The sequence below is a fragment of the Schistocerca gregaria genome, chromosome 3 (genome assembly GCF_023897955.1).
Source record: "Schistocerca gregaria isolate iqSchGreg1 chromosome 3, iqSchGreg1.2, whole genome shotgun sequence".
Classification (NCBI taxonomy): Eukaryota; Metazoa; Arthropoda; class Insecta; order Orthoptera; family Acrididae; genus Schistocerca; species Schistocerca gregaria.
This window is the reverse complement of record NC_064922.1, coordinates 205,095,875-205,118,322: the sequence shown is the minus strand read 5'-3', so window position 1 is coordinate 205,118,322 and position 22,448 is coordinate 205,095,875. Positions and strand designations below refer to the sequence as shown.

Sequence of the window (22,448 nt, the reverse complement as noted above, 5' to 3'; positions counted from 1 at the left end):
TACAGGGTTTTTAGCGGAAGCTGATAGTGGGCGCGAGGTGAGATCGTCCAATGACTTGGCATGTATCTTCTTTCAGGTCCAGATGGCTTGCAGCACCGCCATCAAAATCATCTTTGCCTCCTCTCATCCTACCGATGGAGCTAGGTGCACTCACTTCCACAGCAGTTGCTACCTCCTTCATCTGGTTTATGGCATCAAGAGGTGGACGCGTACCCTTCTGATCATTTTCCAGGGGAAGTTCTGGCCAGAGTACAAGCTGGAAAATTGACATCCCCTGCAGCCACAGCTTTCAGCCCTGCGATACGCGCGCACTCCACCTTCCCCACCATGGTCGCACTCCCTACATGATGACGGTCTATTGCTTTGGGGCAGAGGAACATTCTGGCATAACCACAAGCACCAGAATGAAGACGAAGAAGGCGGTGAGATGACGTCAGCCCATGGAGCGATGATTAGGTCTGCAACGCAACAGGAGCGCCCTGTACCTAAAGAGAATATAAGCGCCACTCCTGGCAGTCTCGGGACAGTATGCATACAGTACTAGGAGAGCACTAAAATAGCAGTGACGTGTGATCCATACCAAGTGCTAACACGGACCTTGTATACAGCAAAGGACTTTAACTGTTTGCATGTCGTCCATTGCTTCAGACACCTCTGTAAATTCAAAGTTAAGTATTGTCTATCTTCTTCATTGTAATAAAAACTATTAATGTGATTTGCTTGAATTATTGTATAGATTTTCGAGAACGCAGCATCCTTTAGGCACCTATACGAGATGAGTGGTCAGGACCCCAGAGCATTGTGAATTGCTCATGTGATTTTGTTGTTTAAAATATACAAAACAAGAGACTTTACAATTCTCGAAAGACACCGTTACACTCTGTGAAAGTGAGGAACACTTACAGCACATGCTGAATGAAATTAAGACTTCAGTGAGTGCAGAATATAGATTGAGAGAAAATCAAAGAAACAAAAAAACTGCAGAGTAACAGAAATGATATTAGCAATAAACTTAAAACAGGGGACCCTGTAGTAGACACAGTAATTGGTTTTGCTACCTTGGAAGCAAAATGACATGATAAATGAAACAAGGAAAACATAGTAAGCAGAGTGGCGCAGGTACAGAGATCATTCCTCACAAAAACAAGCCAACAGCATCAAATATAGGTCTTAATTTAAGACAGAAATTTATGAGAATGCCAAACATTGATTGGACTGCGATGAAAGAAATGAGAAGGTGTTCTGCAGATACAGTGAGAAAATGAAATATGTAGATAACACTAACTAGGAAGAGTACAGGATGATGTGAACAATATTAATACATCAAGGAAAATTATCATGGTACTAGAGGTACAGTCACATGATGGAAGAAGAAATAAGTGGTTTAAATATTCAAAGCTCAATCTCCACCATACTTTCTTTCTTACCACTCAGTGCCAATCTCAGCTACACAGCACAATGGTTTTTGAACTTTCTTTGCCAATATTACACATTTCCCCATTCAGCATTTCAGCCAGTTTGTCATCAACTTCATTAATTTAGTGTTTTCATCAATACTTCACACTTTTACTCAAAGTACTTGGTTTGATGTTTGTGATGTTCATGTTTGAATATTTTAAATATAAAAGATGTAAAGATAATGTCAGTGATTAATATTACACATGGAATCTACAATTACTGGTCATCAGTCTCGAAGAAGTCTGTACAAGTAGTTAGAATTGTCTCTCTCTACTGAGATCTTCTGGACTTGGTTCACATAACAGAAGACACTTTTCTGTTGGTATCCATGTAACATGACATGTGAGTTATGGTGTGATGATGTATGTAATACACAGCTGACATGACAGAAAATCCATTACATCATCCTCTGTCAGTGGTCATATCCACTAGAGACTGGTGTCACTGATCGGCAGTCACCAACACTATGCTTCAACATCAGCTGCACCACATTACTGTATTGTAACAAAGGGAAGTTAATTAAGGGCTGGCAGCAGTTGGAAATTGACCTAGTTTCTTTGCACTTCCATCTTATCAATAATATTGCATACAGACAGTTCTATTAACTATCAAAAAGTGCTCTTCTATCAGATTCAAATCGTGAGCTTTGTTACTCTGAATGTAAAGTGCCGTACATGTATATGACATTTTTCCCCCTCACACTTATGATGTTTCTCCCATTATGTAACGTATCTGGCATACAGTATTGCATGATGTATATTCTAGTGATATTGTCCTACAACAGTTCATAAAGAATGATTTTTACTATTATGTCACTTTATATTATTATTTACATTGATTGTGTTAATACTGTAGTCACATTTAATAAGTACTGGCATAATCCATATCACTTCAGGCAGGGGGGTTACCTTCATAGTCTCGGATGTTATTGAATTTACCACATGTTAAAATTCAGGAGTATGTAAGAAACACTTATTTTTTTGTTTTCTCCAAAAAAATTCCTGCCCCGAGATACAGGCCTCCAAAGATCACACTGTGAACACCATTTTGAAGATGTGAATTTCAGAAAAAATTTTATAATGCTGTATCTCTGTAACAGTTTTAGATATTTTGTTAAGAGTTTTTTTTTTATTTGAAAGATAATTGCTTTATGATTACAATGGTATTGTTTTGACATATCCTAAAAGTTCTTTTACTGTCGCCTTCTGAATTTTTTTATAATTTACAGAAAAACTTTTTTTTCCCAAAAATGCCAATCCAGAAAAGTTAGATTTCTTCTGCTGATAAGTACCATGTAGTACTATATTCTCTGTAAAGGAGAGCTTCCACTTTTAAGTTGGACAGGTTTTATTTTTTTTTTTTAAAATGATTTTTTTTTAACTTTCAAGGGCAACGTACGTCTTCACTGAGATTGTTGCTTACTAATGTTATAATGTTTATTTCCATTGTCTTTGCTGCAGTTATTTCTTATCACTTTCTTTGATGTAGTTATTTCTTTTCACTTTCATTGATGCAGATATTTCTTACACTTCATTGTAGTTTCTTGTCAGTTTCTTTGTCGTGGTTGCTCACTGCAAGTTTCTGTATTGTAATCGTTCAGTGCTGATTTGTTCACTGAAGAGGCTTCTAAGAAATCTGAGACCTTCCAGTGAGTTCTGCATTTTTTGTGAGGAATTTGCCAGTTGACACAGTTGCAGTGTGTTTTGTGAAAAGGACTGTTTGAAATGTCTTCTGACCATGGCCACATGAGAGTGAAGTGTGCTGACTATTTGCATATCCATAAAAGAGTGATATATAAGACAAACAAAAAAAAAAAAAAACCACTTTGTTCAGGTTTCAAAGTGAAGATGTTTCCGGTGATGACCTTTTGTGTTCTAAATGTTTTGACCGAATAACAACAATGATAGTATCTCAACAAGGTGAAGCCTCCCATGGTGCAGATGATGCACATTTTGCATCAGTAGAGGAAGAATTAAATACCCAGAACTAGTCAGCTATGGAGGTAGGTGTTAGTCCTGTTAAGAAACTGTGGTCAGTGAAGTCGAATCATATACTCTATGCATCAAGAAAGTGCACAGAAATTACTAAAGCTCTGGATGAATGCACTACAGCAAAACTGACCACACTCTTCAAAGTAGAAATTCCGTCTTCAGAAGAAAATGAACCAAAGCACTCTTGCACCTCTTGCGAGGCATTTTTCACAAATATCAATTCAGTTCAGCCTACAATGAAATGGTGCAAGTTTTAACTATTACTCCAGAAACATTTTCAAAGAAAACAATTTTAACTACATTCCATTAGTATCAAAATACATGACAGACAAATCAAGATATATGAGATCTGTAAAAGGAGTCTTTGGAAGACCAGATCCCTATTATGGTCATCCTGTTGAACCAGCTCAAGCTCAAATAGTGCAGTCATTTTATCTGGGAGATAAATCTGTTCTTGCCAGAGTGCCAACAAAAAGGGCACTATACCTGTAACTTGAAGGTGAAAAAGTTGTGAAAGTGAAGAGGTACTCGACTCACAGTATTAAAGAAACTTTTTCAATGTATAAGAGCAACTATACAACATCACATATTGGAAGATCAAAATTTTATGCACTGCAGTCTAAGTGGGGAGTTCCTCACCTACCTAGAGATGTCTGTTTATGTGTGTACTGCACAAATTTTGAACTTTGTATGGTAACTTTGAAAAACTTTCTGGAGCACATGACATATGACACCTTGGTAGGGTGTGTGAAGTCATTAGTAATCTGTGACGTAAAGCGAGAGACTTGTTTGTTTCAAGAATGTGGTGACTGCCCTGGTAAGGGAGGACTGTCTTTACAGACACTTGGCTTGGAAGATGTAGCAGATACACTATGTGATCAAAATGACTTACATGTTTGTGGCGCCCTCCATCGTTAACACTGGAATTCAATATGGTGTTTGCCCACCCTTAGCCTTGATGACAGCTTCCACCCTCACAGGCATACGTTCAATCAGATGCTGGAAGGTTTCTTGGCTAATGGTAGACCATTCTTCAAGGAGTGCTGCACTGAGGAGAGGTCGGTCGGTGCAGCTTGGCATGAAGTCAGCATTCCAAAATGTCCCCAAGGTGTTCCATAGGATTCAGGTCAGGACTTTGTGCAGGCCACTCCATTACAGGGATGTTACTGTCATGTAACCACTCCTCCACAGGCCATGCATTATGAATAGGTGCTCAATCGTGTCGAAAGATGCAATCGCCATTCCCGAATTGCTCTTCAACAGCGGGATGCAAGAAGGTACTTAAAACATAAATGTAGGCCTGTGCTGTGATAGTGCCACGCAAAACAACAAGGGGTGCAAGCCCCCTCCATGAAAAACACAACCACACCATAACACCACCACCTACAAATTTTACTGTTGGCAGTACACACGCTGGCAGATGATGTTCACCGGGCATTCACCATACCCACACCCTGCCATCGGATCACTACATTGTGTACCGTGATTTGTCACTCCACACAACATTTTTCCACTGTTCAATCGTCCATTGTTTACGCTCCTTATGACAAGCGAGGCATCATTTGGCATTTACCGCCATGATGTGTGGCTTATGAGCAACCGTGAAATCCAAGTTTTCTCACCTCCCACCTGTCATGGTACTTGCAATGAATCTTGATGCAGTTTGGAATTCCTGTGTGATGGCCTGGATAGATGTCTGCCTATTACACATTTCAAACCTCTTCGACTGTCGGCGGTCTATGTCAGTCAACAGACAAGGTCGGCCTGAATGCTTTTGTGCTGTACATGTCCCTTCATGTTTCCACTTCACTATTACATTGGAAACAGTGGACCTCAGGATGTTTAGGAGTGTGCAAATCTCAAGTACAGAAGTATGACATAAGTGACACACGATGACCTGGCCATGTTTGAAGTCTGTGAGTTCTACGGAGCGCCCCATTCTGCTCTCTCACAAAGTCTAATGACTACTGAGGTCGCTGATATGGAGTACCTGGCAGTAGGTGGCAACACGATTCACCTAAAACGAAAAACATATGTTTTTGTGTGTGTCCGGATACTTTTGATATCATAGTGTAACTCTGCAGATATTACATATGCAACATGGGAGGAAAAGGAAACTAATTAAGTAAACTATTGCCTTTGAGAGTTTCATTGACGAACTTGGTAAATGGTCAGTGAAAGCAGTAACGCACCAGCATCTGAAGAAATTGCAACAACAACACATTGCAGAAGTGAAAGGCTGGGTGCAGGCTGAGGAACTATGTTTAGTGCTTCACTGTGATTTTGCTGAGAACTGGTCTGTAATTCTCCCACAAGAAGTACAAGAGTATCATTGGAGTAATTATCAGGTTTCAATTTTTACAGGAATAGCATATTTTTGAAACAAGACCAAAAGTGTTGGAGTTATAAGTGATGACGCAGGACATGACTTAGAATATGCTTCGTGAGCAATGCGCGAAATTCTTCAACTGCAAACAGGGGCAGAGAAGATCATCATAATTTCTGATGGTGCTCCTAGTCATTTTAAAAATTGTTACCAGTTGTTTGAATTGAGTAAGTCGCTTGTGCCAACTGACTGGGTATACAGTGCTACTGATCATATACAGTGCTACTGATCATGGGAAGGGGCCTTGTGATCATGTAGGAGGCCTGCTGAAGCACCATGCTACAAAACATAATCTTTCCAGACTACATACAGCTGTGATTTAGAATGCTGATGATTTTACAAGAGTCATGAAATCTTACACATTCACAGCCTTCATTCTTTTGTCCAAAGAGGAAATCGTAGTATTCTGTGAGCAGAAAAAACAAGAATGGTCCAAACAAACTACTCCCATGAAATGAATTCAGAAGACACATTTTTGGACTCAAAGTGATGGGTGAACTCATATTGCACACACTTTAAAGAGCAAGAAAGAAGAAATCTCATTTGTTCTGCCAACATCTCAGAAACAGCAGGATAATATTCAGATTCACAATCTGAGAATGGGGATGTTTGTGGCATGTGTGTATGACTGTGACTGGTGAATTGCAGAGATAATAGACACCAGTAATGAGTTAAACAAAATTGTAGTGAACTTTTTTACAGCATGGACCAGATGCTGGATATAGGTTTACAGCTGAAGGACAGCAACAATGCCACCAGTGCTCACTTCCTGTTTACAATGTTTTGAAGATAGTAAGTGCTCCGTTTCCTGTTGATTCAACAGGAAGGTATCACTCTATATCAAAGGAAAATACTGAAGCAGTGGAACACATTTTTAGTTCAATGACTGGCTAATTTCAGTACAAAACAGAGTGCACAGAAGTTGTATAAATTGAAACCTTTAAGTCTTTGGATCTTCCACATACATTTTGGAACCATTTAAAATGCTCAAAAAAATTAGTGTCCTACTCAAATATGGCTAGGTTTTGATTTTTATGAGCCTGTTATGCGACAATGTGGAAATAAAACAGGTTTTATGTAGGGCAAAAATTTCAATTGTTTATAAAACCTGTTCAACCTAAAAGTGGAAGCTCTTGTTTTCATGGAATGTAGAACTAATCAACAACAAAAAAACAAATTTTATGGATTGGCATTAAAAAAAACCATAAATTATAAAAAAGTTCAGACTGCTGTAGTAAAATAACTTTGACAGATAAGTCCAAATGCAGGAATTCTTTGTAATCACAGAGCAATCATCTTTCAAATAAAAAAACAGCAAAATTTCTAGAACTGTTCCACAGATACAGCATTTTAAATTTTTTTTCCAAAATTCGCATCTTCAGAATGGTATGTGCAGTATCGTCTTTGGATGGTGTATCTCAGAACAGAAATTTTTTTGGGGAACACAAATAAATACATGTTCCTTACTTGGTCCTTCATTTCAACATATGCAAAATTCAATAACATCTGACACTATGAAGGTAAGTTTTTTTACTAGCCTGCCTGAATTGATATTGACTATGTCTACTGTAATTATAAATTAATTATGTTATCCCTGACTTGTTCTATATCATATGTATAAATAATGAACAAAAAAGTTTTACTGGAACAAATAAAAATAAATAAATGTGAAAATAATAAAACTGAATACTTAATAAACAGGCCTTTAAACAAACAGGCCCTTATGTTACATAAAATTACCAAAACTTCCATTTTTAAAATTATACGCAGCACACTTTCAACAACAAATAAAACAATTACATTAAGCCATTACCATTTTAAAACACTGTGTATGTCAGGTAACAATTACTTACTTATTCAGCCTTATGATATTGCAGTAAAATCACTTGGAAGGCAGGTAGATATACAAATACTCCGAATTGCTTTCACTTGCCAATACTTAGTTATCACTTCCAACTGACAATTATGTAATCCATAGTAGTCAGAAAGATACCAAGCAATAAAATAATAATGGTCAAAAATCAATTACTTGGTGTTTTCAACTATAAGACTCACTTTAAAAAGCTTCCAACGCAAAAGTTGGTACAAAGATAAACTGTACCATGCAAGGGCAGACATAATGTCCACTAACTAAAATGGGCAACCATGCAACTTATGGAAACATCAAATACCTAAGCAGTGAGGTAAAAGAGTAAAATCCAGAAAATCATTACCTGTTCAGTTACAATAAAAAAATGATGAATTAACTAAAAGATGCATAAACAACACAGTAATTTAGCCCAAAATTAATTGTTGTGTGCATCATTTATGTAAATTAAACAATGGGAAGTCCACGTTGGAATATCAATGTATTTTAAAAAGCTTTTGGGCAAATCTTCCTCTTTTTTTAAAAAAAAAAAACACCTACATCTACACTCTGCAAACCACCGTGAGGCACATGGCAGAGGGTATGTCTCATTATACTAGTTACTAGGGTTTCTTCCTGTTCCATTCACAAATGGAGCATGAAAAGAGTGAGTTTGAATGCCTCTGTGTGTTCAGTAATTATTCTAATCTTATCCTCACAATCCCTATGTGAGCGATATTTAGGGGGTTGTAGTAAATCCCTAATCATTTAAGACCGGTTCTTGAAACCTGGTTAAAAGACTTTCTCAAGAAAGTTTACGTCTGCTTTTGTCTGCCAGTTCAGCTCCTTCAGTATCTTTGTGACACATTCCCATGGGTTAAATAAACCTGTGACTATTCGTGCTGCCCTTCTCTGTACACATCCAACACCTCCCGTTAGTCCTATTGCATGAGCCCTACACATTTGAGCAATATTCTAGAGCCAGTCGCAAGAGTTATTTGTAATCAGTCTCTTCGGTAGACTGATAGCACTTCCCCAGTATTCTGCCAATAAATCGAAGTCTATCACCTGCTTTACCCACGAATGAACCTATGTGATCATTCCATTTCATATCCCTACAAAATGTTACACCCAGACATTTGTACGAGTTGGAAAATTCCAACAGCAGCTCACTGATGTTACAGTCAAGGGGTACTACTTTTCATCATTTTGTAAAGTGCAAAATTTTACATTTATGAACAATTAGAGCAAGATGCCAATCTCTGCACCATGTTGAAATCAAGATCTGACTGAATATTTCTGCAGTTTCTCTGAGATAGTACTTCATTACAGATAACTGCATCCTCTGCAAAAAGCCTGATTTTACTATTAATATTTTCTGATAGGTCATTAATATACAACATGAACAGCAAGGGTCCCAACACACTTCCTTGGGGCACACCCAAATTCACTTCTACATCTGATGATTCTCCATCCAAGATAACATACTGTGTCCTCCCAATCACAAAGTTCTCAATCAGTCACAAATTTCACTTGATCATCTTTTGGCAATAAGCGTAGGTGCAGTACTGAGTCAAATGGAATTAAAAAATCTACCTGACTGCCTTGATCCAGAGTTTCCACAATATTACGTGAGAAAAGTGCAAGTTTGGTTTCACGTGATCAATGTTTCTGAAATCCATGCTCGCTGACAGTGAGGAGGTGATTCTGTTCAAGATACCTCATTATGTTTGAGCTCTGATATGTTCTAAGATTCTACAACAAATCAATGTCAAGTATACTGGACAGTAGTTTTGTCGATCACTTCTACTACCCTTTTCATAGATGGGTGTGACTTGTGGCTTTTTCCAAGAACTGAGCATGGTTTTTTGTTCAAACGATCTATGATATATTACAGTTAGAAGAGGGGCTAACTCCGCCACATATACAGTATAGAATCTGACAAGGATTCCATAGGGCCCTGGAGCTTTGCTCAATTTTAATGATTTCAGCTGTGAGAGGACTAAATCTATGGGAAAAGCTAGGGCAAATACATAAATGGGATGAAAAGTTTGTCATGATCACTCTAAAAGTGGAGTTGTTGTCATCAAAAGGAAATGTAAGCCTAGTTCTTATGGACGAAAATACTAGAGCTGTATTTTGTTCACCAACTGATGATAAAAATGCCACATCCTTTGCATGTTTAAGGGAAGTATATAATGGATTGACAGACACACACACTCACCCAGACTGCTTTCTCAGTTAGTGAATGAGATGGGAGGAGACCCCACTATTTTTCAAGTGGTTCACAAAAGTATTTTTAAAACAGTATTGTCTCATGAATGCCTGTGTTATTAATGTTGGATGGGTACACAAGTTATATTTTAGGTAAACTGGTCCAGACCAGTTAGGGATACAAAGTTACGATCATGAAGCTGCCACCTCACACCATCTATGTTACACATCTTCTTGATGTTTCATTACTGCAAACATCAATCTCTGTGCAACTCCTTCTTTGTCATTGGTAATAATGGAATTATTGAAGTAAGTATGATTATTCTGTGTAGATTTAATGTTTGTCAACAGGTACATACATCCCAAATCATACTGACACAATTTATACAGTTAAGAATTGGCTGAGTCCAGTTACGTCAAAATCTTGAGATAATTGGGCGCATGTGAAGAAAATTTTTGCTCGAATTTTTCTTTAACTCAAACATTCAGAAAGGTTTTCAAATAGACCATTTCAGTGAGAAAGCTTCATTCTATAATAAATGACTATTTTAAAGATTATCTTGAATAAACAGTATGCTTTAATGTAAAAAGGGTTAAGTTCATGTTGTAAAATTGTGGTTCAGTTAAGTGCTTTGCTTCTTTAATGTCTACCTGTATTTTCTGATAACAACTAAAGTGAATTTAGGATGAACTCTGACATCATAACCATAATACTGAGAAAAAATAATTTGTATATAGATTATGAATCACTGTTTAGAATATACGATATTCTTGGTAGACATGAAGGAGGAACCTGAAGACCACCAGGCATTCAGAAACAAAGTAAAAGAATAACTCCAGTACTCATTCCTATCACAATTTAAAAGAACATATGGACTCGGGGATGTACATTCCACATAACTCCAATATTTCTATTAAACAGATTTGACACTGTCAGTATACAGACAGCTAACAGCTACCTGTTTAAATTAAATGCTATGTTGTTGTACCTCTCTTGCCCCACAAAGACTGGAGGGCAAGACAGGCAGAACATAAACATCACATAACATACGAATGTAAATACTTGCTATTCATAATGAGAATACATTCTCGACACGTGTTGTGTTTTGCATGAAATAAACATAACTGCTGCAGTGTTTTACTATTTAAATCTTGAATTATATTATACTAAGTTTCAACAGTCATAGTAACTTAAACTATGTGAATTACACAGAGTTAAATAACTTTTTAAGAACAAGTACAAATATGGTCTTATTTCAAATACAGGCTCAGAAACAATTGAACAAGTCAAAGTAGAGGGTTGCTATTAGATATTGTTGAAGGTATGTAATTTGCATCTGGAGGTTGGGCAATGAATAGCCCTTTCCACAAACTGAACTGTAATTTGCTACGGCTTGTTGAAGGCCTGTATGATGTTACATACATATATTAATCCTTGTTTCATAGATCATGAATACGACATTTCATAATGATGTGGAGTGTGTCACTTTGACATAAGTTTTCTTTACACAAGGTAATTAATAAATTATTATTATTTTACAATCACTACTTCATATCTAAGAATCCATTTATTGAGTAGAAGGAGTTGTCATTCAGAAATTCTTTTCATTTTCTTTTAAATGTTGGTTGGCTATCTACCAGACTTTTAATACTATCTGGCAAATGAGCAAAGATTTTTGTAGCAGCATAATTCACCCCTTTCTGTGCCAGAGTGAGATTTAATCCACAACAGTGAATATCATCCTTTCTTCTAGTATTGTAGCTATGCACTTCGCTGTTATTTTTGAATTGGGATGGGTTATTAATGACAAATTTCATAAGTGAATATATGTGTTGTGAAGATACTGTGAATATCCCAAGTTCCTTACATAAATGTCTGCAAGGTGATTTTGGGTGGGCTCCAGCTATTGTTCTGTTACACACTTTTGTGCATTGAATACCTACTCTCTTAATGATGAATTGCCCCAAAATATTATGACATATGAAAGTAGTGAATGAAAATAGGCATAGCAGGCTAATTTACTGATATGTTTATTACCAAAATTTGCATCACCCTAATAGCATAAGTAGCTGAACCTAACCGTTTCAGCAGATTATTTATGTCTCTCTTTCAGTTCAGTTTCTCATCAATGCACACATCCAGAAATTTTGAGTATTCTGTCTTAGCAACAGACTTCCATTCATTGTCTATATTTATCAATGCAGTTATGCCATTTACTGAACAGGATAGTATAAACTGTTTTCTCAAAATTTAGGGCCAGAACTCTGCATAAGAACTGTGTGACAGTAAATTAATATTTTTGTTTAAACCATAGGCTAATTGCACGGTTTGGACTATCATCCACCAATGAGCTCTGTTTTGAAAAATTCCTGTAAAATATAACGGTTATGAACATTGATGTTATTTAGAAAAACCTTTAACACCAACAGTGCACTAAGAATATTTGCAGAATGGAACATAAATCTCTCATATGCTGTCTAGGTATGAATGATAAACACTGCAGCCCAAGACCACAGCTATCCTCATATGATCATAACTGGAGGTCTTGATAAGAAATATAAATGCATAAATTTAATGGAACTGATAGTCCTCAAAAATGCATTTTTGAGCAGTTCTGATTTAAGCTTCTACTACTGTGCTGTCAGATGGATTCTGATTCTTCTGTTCTTCCAGTTCACTATATACACTTCAATCAGTAGTTGCAGCTGAAGAATAGGTTAAACTTGAAATACTCTCCGATAGATGATATGTTGCAAAACCTTATGTATTCATCAACGGATTTCATGTTAAGCTGAAGCCATACGAACTATAAACAGCACTGCACTTCACACTGACCTATTCCCCTCAGCTTCCTACCCTTTATGGACCCGCCTTCCAAGTGTGCTGGAGGAATAACCATCATTTCTTACAAGTAATCACATGGCCCTTATGAAAGGAGCAATATCAACAATTTTATGAAACAGAGATTTGGACAATGAAAAGCTTGCACAGTTGTTTTGTAAACATCATGGTAACATAGGAGAGCACACACTAAGAAACTCATAATAAATACTCTTACATTTGATGAACCTGCACAAAGTCATGAACCACAATAGTAAATGTGAGTAATAGATCTTGACGTCTATATGACTGTCTATCACACCTTTACAAATCTTGCCGCCCTTTAGCATTTAAACTCCCCTCTATTCGCCTCTTGCTACCTCTTGCAGTTGCTATCCCAGGAAATACTTGGAAAGACTCTCATGTAATTTATGGCTGTAAACAACTCCGTCTAAATAACTGTGTTTCTGTTTCTATTAAATTTTTTCTCTCTTCTTTTGTTTGCAAAATGAATAACACTTCATCCACCAACAAATGTGTGCACATCATTATATCTTTAATTCAGTACAGGTTTATGCCTGACTCATCACAAGTCTAGATTGCTGAAACCAACACTTTTGGTATGAACTGCTTCTAATTCCTGTAAACTTTCAACACCACAATTACAGAGAATATTATGCCCTCTTCAAATAGAATGTTATTAAAATAATGGAGCAGAAATCAAAATGTAAATCGAAACATAATAAGAAGTCAGTCAGCATATCATCGCGGAATTATGCACTTAGTAACTGTTACAGCATGCATTGAAACAGTTGGAGTTTGAGTACAGGTCGGCCTGTTTGATAAATTATTTGCGCAGACTGCTACACTTCACGGTACCTAGTTCAGTTTCTCATAAATATTAAGGAAACTATGCATTCTACGCCATTTACACAAATTAAAGAATTCTAATGTGCACTTCGTTGTTTTGTGCTCAATGAAATCGTTGCTGGCAGATACAACGAGCCCTTTGCCATTGACACCTTTTCTTCTCACATAGTACTAGAAACGTCTGCATTTGAACATAGTGTATCTTAATTTACATCGTGAATCTATTGTCACCATCAGTAAAAACGTTGGTAAGCTAGGGTATGGGAATGGTTGAGGAATCATGCATTTACACGTCGCTGACAATTTCTTACGTGTATATATTTTCATTCACAATACCACATACCTAACATGTAATCCACAAACGAGCCTCAACGTTATGTACAAAGGCCGTGACTGATAACTCAACAATCAGTTATCACGACCGAATTCCCGCATGGGACGCATGCGACAACTATGAATAAATGCACATCTCATCGCAATCTGGTTTTCTAACAAAAGTTATCCAAACTGACTCCTTCTTTACCTAACAAAAAAAAAAAAAGGCAACACGTACAATCAACTGCCCATATAACGAAGGTATGAGCACTCAAGTTTGGACGTTGCTGCAAATTTTCTTTCAAGTGTGTCTGCTTATCGGTCCTACTTTGAGTATTATTATGGATTGAACTTAATTACAGCTGCAATCTCACTTTTTGACACCTACCACCAATGTTGCAACGTAAATTGCCTATAACTTTGTTTTGTAATTTACACTTTCTACAAAATGTAATAAAATGGGACCAAATAAAAATAAATAAATCAATGACAAATTCTTGATTTTTATTTTCGTTCAATATTTTATTTCTTGCCATCGATTATGTACACCCGTCTCAACCACTTATTCCAATGAATCTGTTTTTTTCATCAATTCCACGTTGCATTAATCTCAACAACCACCACTGCCACCTACACCACAACAGCAAATATCGCATTGACGCATTATCGCGACCAAAGTCGATCTACGAGTAAATGATGGTGGAGTATAGGATCTATAGTGTTTTTAGAGTATTTCAGAGAAATCACAATAAATAATTAGCGTTCACTTGACACATAAATGGTTCAAAAGCAATAGAGCTGACAGAATATATTTTCTCAGTGTTTAATGTCACCATTAAATTAAACTAATGTAACAAGGTGGACACACGAAGTGCACAATTCATTACGTCTATGGACAAGTATTTTTCTTCTCTGAATATATACTATATATCTAAATAAACAAGAGTTCAGCAGTTATTTACACTGCTTATCCTTCGTAAATTTATTTTTGTAGCAGTGCTGTTAGTATATTCAATTGCAGGTGTGTTCATAAAATGAAGATTGTTATTTACGGTGAAGTCATGGAGTCCTGTATCAGACAGGAACTGCAACGAACTAAAAACATTTGATATTATTCGTGTCCCCAATAAGAGGTTATCTTTCACCAAATTTAGAAATCCATAATTCCACTTCTCTTGGACGATGCGAAAGAAACATTTCAATGACGTCGATAACCATCCCCGCGTACTTTAATTCCCATATTTATTTCATTAAATGGATTCATTTATTTCTACAACAACGTCTTCGCCACCGAGCTTATCATTTCTCTAAGGCGGCCACACACATAATTGTATGCTTGACAAACATGCGTGCTTGAACAAGAACGCATAAATTATTGGCTCCTAATTACTTTGTTTACTGGAAAATGTCGAGTTCAGACAACACTGTGCTGGCTTTGGCAGCCTTTTTGGTTATGTTATTGAAGAACAAAAGATAAAACGTGATATGTGGAGTAACGAATGGTTAAGGAAACGAAGACATTATTCCTGTATTGACTACTTGTGGTAGACACCACAGTCTAACATAACAACCGCGACATTTCGCCTTTATTTTGTTGCTCATTACGCCAGCGGCGCGCTAAGTAGCTAGTAGGCAGAAAGTAAAACAGTTGAGTTCGGTGCGCTCGTGAAAGCGAAAAGTAATGGTTTATTTTGGTTTGTACAATGGCGTTTACAGACAGGAGCGTCTGTAGCGCAGGTTTACTGAGAGGTATGTTACTAGAACTGTGTCGTCAGGGTTCGCTTGCAAACAACGTGTGTATCAATGATTCATATTTCGTTTTAGGAGGAAAAAATGGCTAGTTTACAGCAAACGAGAAGATGCTGTTTACCTTTATAATAATGTTAAGTTTGATCGCTACACTTTGAACCAAACCAGTTTATGAATGCAGACAATAACTTGTGTGGATTGTAGTACCCGCACTGTTTGACATCCCTAATACGCCACCTCAACTGACGATGAATGGACCTGCCACAAATTTTTGACAAGTCGTCTAAAGCTGTAAAACAGTTCTGTGGCACAGAAGCAGCCAGTTCAACTCTCCATATATCAGTGCCAGATTCATCTGAATCGTCAACACAGACCTGCTTTGAGGATGAAGTGGTCAGATTAAGTGCAGTTATTTATGTCTTGCAAAAGCGTGTGAGGTGTCAGATAGTGCAGATAGCTAGACTTCATGCAAAACTATTACGGGACAAAGAAAGTGCCTATCATTTGAAGTACAGACAGCAACAGAATCTGTATTCGAAAGATCATGTGAGGAAGAACAAACAAATTTTGAAGACTACAGGATCCCGATATTTAAGAAGAGAACTCTTTGACATGTTGTTAAGCCAGAATAGCATGTCATTGAAGGGGAAACGTGCTACAACATGGAAAGACGAAAATAAGCTGTTTGCTCCGAATATGTTACAGCACTCATGCATACAGGTTTTGTCAGAATGTTTTATGCTTCCATCAGTGCATGCATTACAGAGGTATGTGGAAGGCATACAAATAAAATGTGGGATAAGAGACAATATATTCCATCTTCTAAAGCAGAAGGTACAGCATTTCTCCGATAATGATAAACTAGTGAATACCGGTGTGTCATTGGATGAAGTGTCTCTAATGGAAAATTTAACATACGACAGCACTTCTGACGGTGTTGTTGTCTTTGAGGACTTTGGGTTTACAAGCACAGCATATTTTTCCGCTATTTGGCAGTTGCTTGTCACACTTTTAGAATAACATAAAGATGAAGGTCGTACTTGTGGCAATAGGCGACAGCGGCTACAGCGCGGTAGGCCTACGTAACGACAACTGGGGCTTAGATCCGTTTTGCACATAGAGGTACATTTCTGTGCTTCTTACGTGTGAATCTGTGTGTTTATATTCTTTTGATACCAACGTGGTAAGCTGCAGATCTATCCAGCGTCACAAGTGTTTCTTCACGAATGTGTTGTAGCTGGCCATTACATTCATGATTTTTATCCCTATTTGCAATTATTTTAGAATCATTTTTAGAAACATCTACGTCTTCTGATATTACACAAACTCTTGGAGGCAAAAAACCAATTCAAATACTTCGTAAATCAAGTAGAAAAGGGATGCAAAAGAAACATTACGCTTAGGCATGTCTGACGTTCTCCTTTATCGCTGCTTGGAGCGCTAGTGAGTTCCAGCTGTCAACTTTTACGACAGTGAGTGTTCTGGTGAATTTCTTCTTTCTTTCCCCATGTTATACTGTATTCCTTAACTGTATCCACGTACAGTACAACCTTTGTACAGAATGTAATTTAACGGGATCAAATAAAAATTATATCACACCAGATCACTGACAAATGCTTGCACAACCCGCTATAAGTCCAGAATAGGGCAAGTGACGTACTTACGAGTTTCGTGCAGCAATGTTGCCAGTGCTTGCCGTGTGGTATGATGGGAACAAATGAAGGTGAGTCAGCTGCTGATCATGTTGTGGTGTAGCGGTTATTCTTATGTCCGTGCTTGCTATGAAAATAAGACGAGGAATTCCGCCTTATGCAAGACACCTTGTCAGTTTAGTTTTACCCAGACATATTTCAGAACTTTTTGTGCTATCTTCAGTGGGTTGTTTTATTTTTATTACTTTACAAGAAGTTGGTAGCTAGTCTGCTACACAATCTACAGCTTGTCATGGCTTCGATGTTGCAGTTTTCCATATGTTTGGGCGAGGTGAATGCGCTGATTTCTGTGGCCTGTGGTCGTTTGACATCGCACTTTCAACGAATTTTCAAACATGGCCCATGTTTGAGAATTCGTAGAAAGTGCATGGCCCATGTTTGAAAATTCGTAGAAAGTGTGTTGTCAAACAGCGTATTCACCTCGCCTAAACATGAGGAAACACTACATCAGCCATGACAAGTTAGAGATTGTGTAGCAGATAGCTACCAACATAAATACCCAATAGCATCATGTAAAGTAAGGAAATAAAATAACCCATAGAAGACAGAAAAAAAAGTGCTGAAATATGTCTGGCTAAAACGAAAGTGAAAAGGTGTCTTGCATAAAGCTGAATTCCTCGTCCTATTTGCATGGTCAGCTGTTTGTGTTACGCAGCCAATGAGACAGCGTCAGGCAGACGATGTGTTTTGAAGTAATACATGGGGAGGAAAGTGTGAAACATTGTTGTAAACGGGGAGTATAAATTTAATTACTCCTTCTTTGAGTCGCGCCTGTTCAAACTGTGCTCTTATCTGCAAATCAAGGATAGCATCGCAACACAACACAGTGAAATATTTAACTGCTCTGCGTTGCTATGCAGTCGATCTGCGTGAACACACTAAATGGATCAATATTTTTTTAAAAATTAAGTCATAGGAGGAGGTTTATCAACATACTGACCGTGCGACTCTATTATGAATACACATTAATCCACCTGCCCTCCTCTCATGTTTTAATCAAAAAACATTGATCCACTTACTCAGTGTGTCCGTGCAGATCGATTCCTTATTTATTTCACCATCACATTTGATACATTTTTGTGAACCAGCAATTAATTCATGAGATGTGCACCGCAATTAATCCATGAGACGTGCACCATCGCCAGTCCGCTTTACAGCACTCGGCCATAGGCACAAAATATTTCCCTCCAAACCCACCAATTCTTCGACAACTAGCAAAAAAGACAATGGTTTCAATTTCAGCGCTAGAAATACATTGCCTTTCTTCTCGCCTCTCGTTGGTTATGTCAAAGCATCAGCCCACTGGCTACGCGAAACCAACGCCTACTGCAGTAGATACGCACCAGCGTGGCTGCCCCTGACCTTGATGTAGAATGCAGCCCATAACCCTCCCTATTCTAGGTACACACGTTCAAGCATACACACTCTTGAATGCTGTCACAGATTCGATCAATCAAGATATTTGTAGTCCTGATGGTTGCCAAAATTTATCCTAAACACTCTGAAGCACGTTCGGACAATAACGCTTGAGCAAGCGTATTTGTTAATGTGGAGCCGCCTTTAAGTCTAAACACACACAGATATTATCTCCCCTACAACATTCTTTACAATCTACAACAAATTGATTTCCATTTTGAAGTTAAACCAAATATATTCGTTGCCACACTTATAAAACCATGACATTTGTTTTTTTGTGTTTGTTGTTATATATACAGTGTAACCTTTGGTGCAATAAAGAAAGGAGCAATAAGTTATTCTTACTCCAATATACCGTATTTCACTCTGTGATTTTCTGTCAAATATAATTAAAGACATCACTGTCTAATTTTTAAAGGTAAAAATGAAAAACTAAATACTCTTTATTTGGACTGTGTCCATTGTTTTGTACCACAGATGTACATAAGTGTTGTAGAAACACAGAAAGCAATCGTTTTCACAGCATCGAGCACACCATACAAATGCTGCATTCTAACAGGACTGATCTGTAGCCAAGTTAAGGGATTTGGCCCGAGAAATAAGAAGACTGTTAAGCTGCCAAACATACTGGAACTAACGCAGACAGCTTTTTCGCATATCACTGCCGAATACTGGCGGGATTAGGAACAGCATCTCATTAAAGAAGAGGACAAAATGCGGCACCTGGGTGGCTTCGAGGATTCTATTGCTGATCGACTCGTTATCAACGTAGCAGATGACAGTTCCAGAACTGAGATGTATTTCTCGGATTCGGTTAAGGAAGGAGCTAAGAGTTTACCTGACGACTGACTGTAATTAATACCTTCATTGGCTTCAGTATTCAACAGTACTGTGAAATCCTTGCAGTATGCTATTGCATCATATTGTTTCTTTGCTCGTCTCTTTTTACGTCTGAACTCCAAATTCTCACATCATTGCAGGTTAGTTGGACCGATGGCTGGCCATTGCTGTTAAAGTTTAATGCGCCGGTAAAGCTATTGTCCCGCGTTATCGCTCAGTCTATATGCGTGTAACACAGCCAACACGCATACCTACGATTGTACTTCACTGTACTGGTCACATCTTGGCTTCCGCTCCACGTGAAAAGAAATCCAATGAGATTCAAGCAAACACGGAAGAATACATGGCGTAATTTTTACGTCAGGTTTATTCTTATGATGAACATAGTCATAAGTACACTCCCAGGACAGCTCTGTCTGTGTAAACGGATTAAGTAAAAATTTCGGTTTCTTCGTGTTTCGTCTGTTGACTGCTCGTCTCGTCCCGCCGCTGTTTAATAGCATGTATATCTTCTCTCTCCGCCGTCACTGATGGCGGACAGTGTGGAAGTCGTAGTAAGTGACTCCCGGAAAAACGTTTATTTTTCGAGTATAAAGTGTAATATGTGTTTAGAAAAAGTCATAAATGGTATTAGGCTGTGTTTAACGACTCAAAAGTGGATACACTTAAAGTGCTTCGCACATTGTGAAACGGAAAGCCCACTATGTGAATGTGGTGTAATACACTGTGATGTGCGATGGAAGTCATTAGCAAAACGTGCCGCTATACGGGAAGAAAATGTACTGTTTACATTGGAACAGGACCTTTTGATAGCGAAAAGACGCTTAAATCATCTGGAAACAATTATAAGTGACATTAAAAAAGAGCAAAACAATGAAAATCAACGGTGTACTAGGCCTAAAATAAGGTATACAAATCAAAACAATAGAAATTATGAAATTGAAACGTCAAATAATTTTGAAACGTTAGTAAGTGCCGAAGGTGCTTTCAAACAGCTGAAAACTACGAAAGAATTTACGACTACAAAGAGTGTTTCAAAAGAAAGTCCTCTACGAAATAATTCATTAGGTGTGAAAAATGTGATGGACGAAATTTTTATTTTTTCAGACAGCCACGGAAGAGGTTTAGCTAGTATAATGGCATACAACCAATCAAATTACAAAGTAACAGGAATAACGAAGCCTGGCGCCCCTTTGCGTGAAGTATTGAAAGATTGTGAGACCTTAGTTAAAAAAGGCTCGATATGTGTCATAATCGTCGGAGGAAACGATGTATACAAGAATGAGAGCAGCAGGGCGACTAGAGCGCTGAAAGAAACCTTGGAAAAAGTACCACACTCTAGAGTGTTTGTGCTAAACATCCCACACAGGCACGATTTGCTGGAGTTTTCGTGCGTAAACCAAGAGATAATTAGTACAAACAGAAAAAATAAAAGAAATCTGTAGTAGCTTCAATAACGTAACATATGTTGAGGCCACAGTTTCAGTTAGAAGCCATTTCACAAAGCAAGGTCTGCACAGAAACAACTTTGGGAAAACAGTGATGTGCAAAGAATTACTGGAAGCAATAAAATACTCAAGGCAGTCAAATAGCCATAAACTAATCCTAATGCCATGTCAAAATGAAGGAGAGGAGAAACTAATTGATGCAAGAGTGGAAACAGCACTAACTGCTCAATCAATAACAACAGTCGTACCAAAAACAACTGCAGAACTACCAGCAGCTGCACCAATAACAAGAGAAGAATCTTCAGTAGCTGCACTAACAACAACAGCAGAATCATCAGCAGCACCATCACCAACAGTTGAATCAACAAAAGGAGCACTAACTGCTCAATCAATAACAACAGCAGTACCAAAAACAACTGCAGAACCACCAGCAGCTGCACCAATAACAAGAGAAGAATCTTCAGTAGCTGCACTAACAACAACAGCAGAATCATCAGCAGCATCATCACCAACAGATGAATCAACAAAAGAAGCAGAAGTAGCAGCAGTAGAACCAGCATCAGGGACAAAACTAACAGCAACAGCAACCAGTCATCAGGCAGATCCTTCATCACCTCTAGTACTGACAGAAGTGGAATCCTTGATACTATAAGCAATGCCACCACCACCACCCCCCTCAACTAAAACAACAGCAACTGTGGACTCGACAACACCAGCTGGCAAGAAAGTGTCATCTGCAACACGTGAGTCCAGCAGGAGGAGGAAAGTGAGTAACCGAAGCAATGATTTTTTATGGACAAGCATGGCAAAATCAGTCCTTCCGTAAAACTAATAATCACACATCAAAATATTCAGTCACTTAGAAATAAACTGTTAAATGTAGAGGAATTATTAAGAACTGTGAACAACCCATCTATCATATGTGTTACCGAACACTGGCTTAAGGAACAGGAAATACCTCTTTTCAATCTAGAAAACTATACAGTAGCTTCATATTTCAGTAGGACAACCCATAAAAATGGAGGTAGCTGCATTTATGTGCAAAATGGGCTACGGGATGTGGTAAAAAGTAGAGCAGATTTATGTAAGTTAAGTATTGAAAAAGAATTTGAATGCTCTGCCATTGAAATTGTGCTTTCTGATCTACGATATGTAATCATTAATGTTTATAGATCACCTGACAGTAAATTAATCACATTTTTCAATAGCTTAGATAAAGTATTAAGCAAGGTTATTAAGTCTAAATGCAAACTAATACTTTGCAGGGACTTCAACATTGATTACCTCAAGGATTCTAAACATAAACAAGAACTCCAATCAATATTCACATCTTTCAACATGCACAACACAATCATAGATCCGACTAGAGTCTCTGCTAACAG

The 22,448-nt window shown here is 37.7% G+C and overlaps 1 protein-coding gene across 3 annotated transcripts in view; it reads right to left on the bottom strand.

The window, feature by feature from the left end:
- Window positions 1–14,277, bottom strand: part of LOC126354357 (peroxisomal leader peptide-processing protease-like) — a 1,193,162-nt gene extending 1,178,885 nt beyond the window's left edge. For all 3 annotated transcript variants that reach the window (XM_050003932.1, XM_050003933.1, XM_050003934.1), the window contains exon 1: window positions 13,930–14,277. The gene's annotated coding sequence lies outside the window, so the exon portion shown is untranslated. The remainder of the gene's footprint in view (window positions 1–13,929) is intronic.
- Window positions 14,278–22,448: the final 8,171 nt, after the last annotated feature.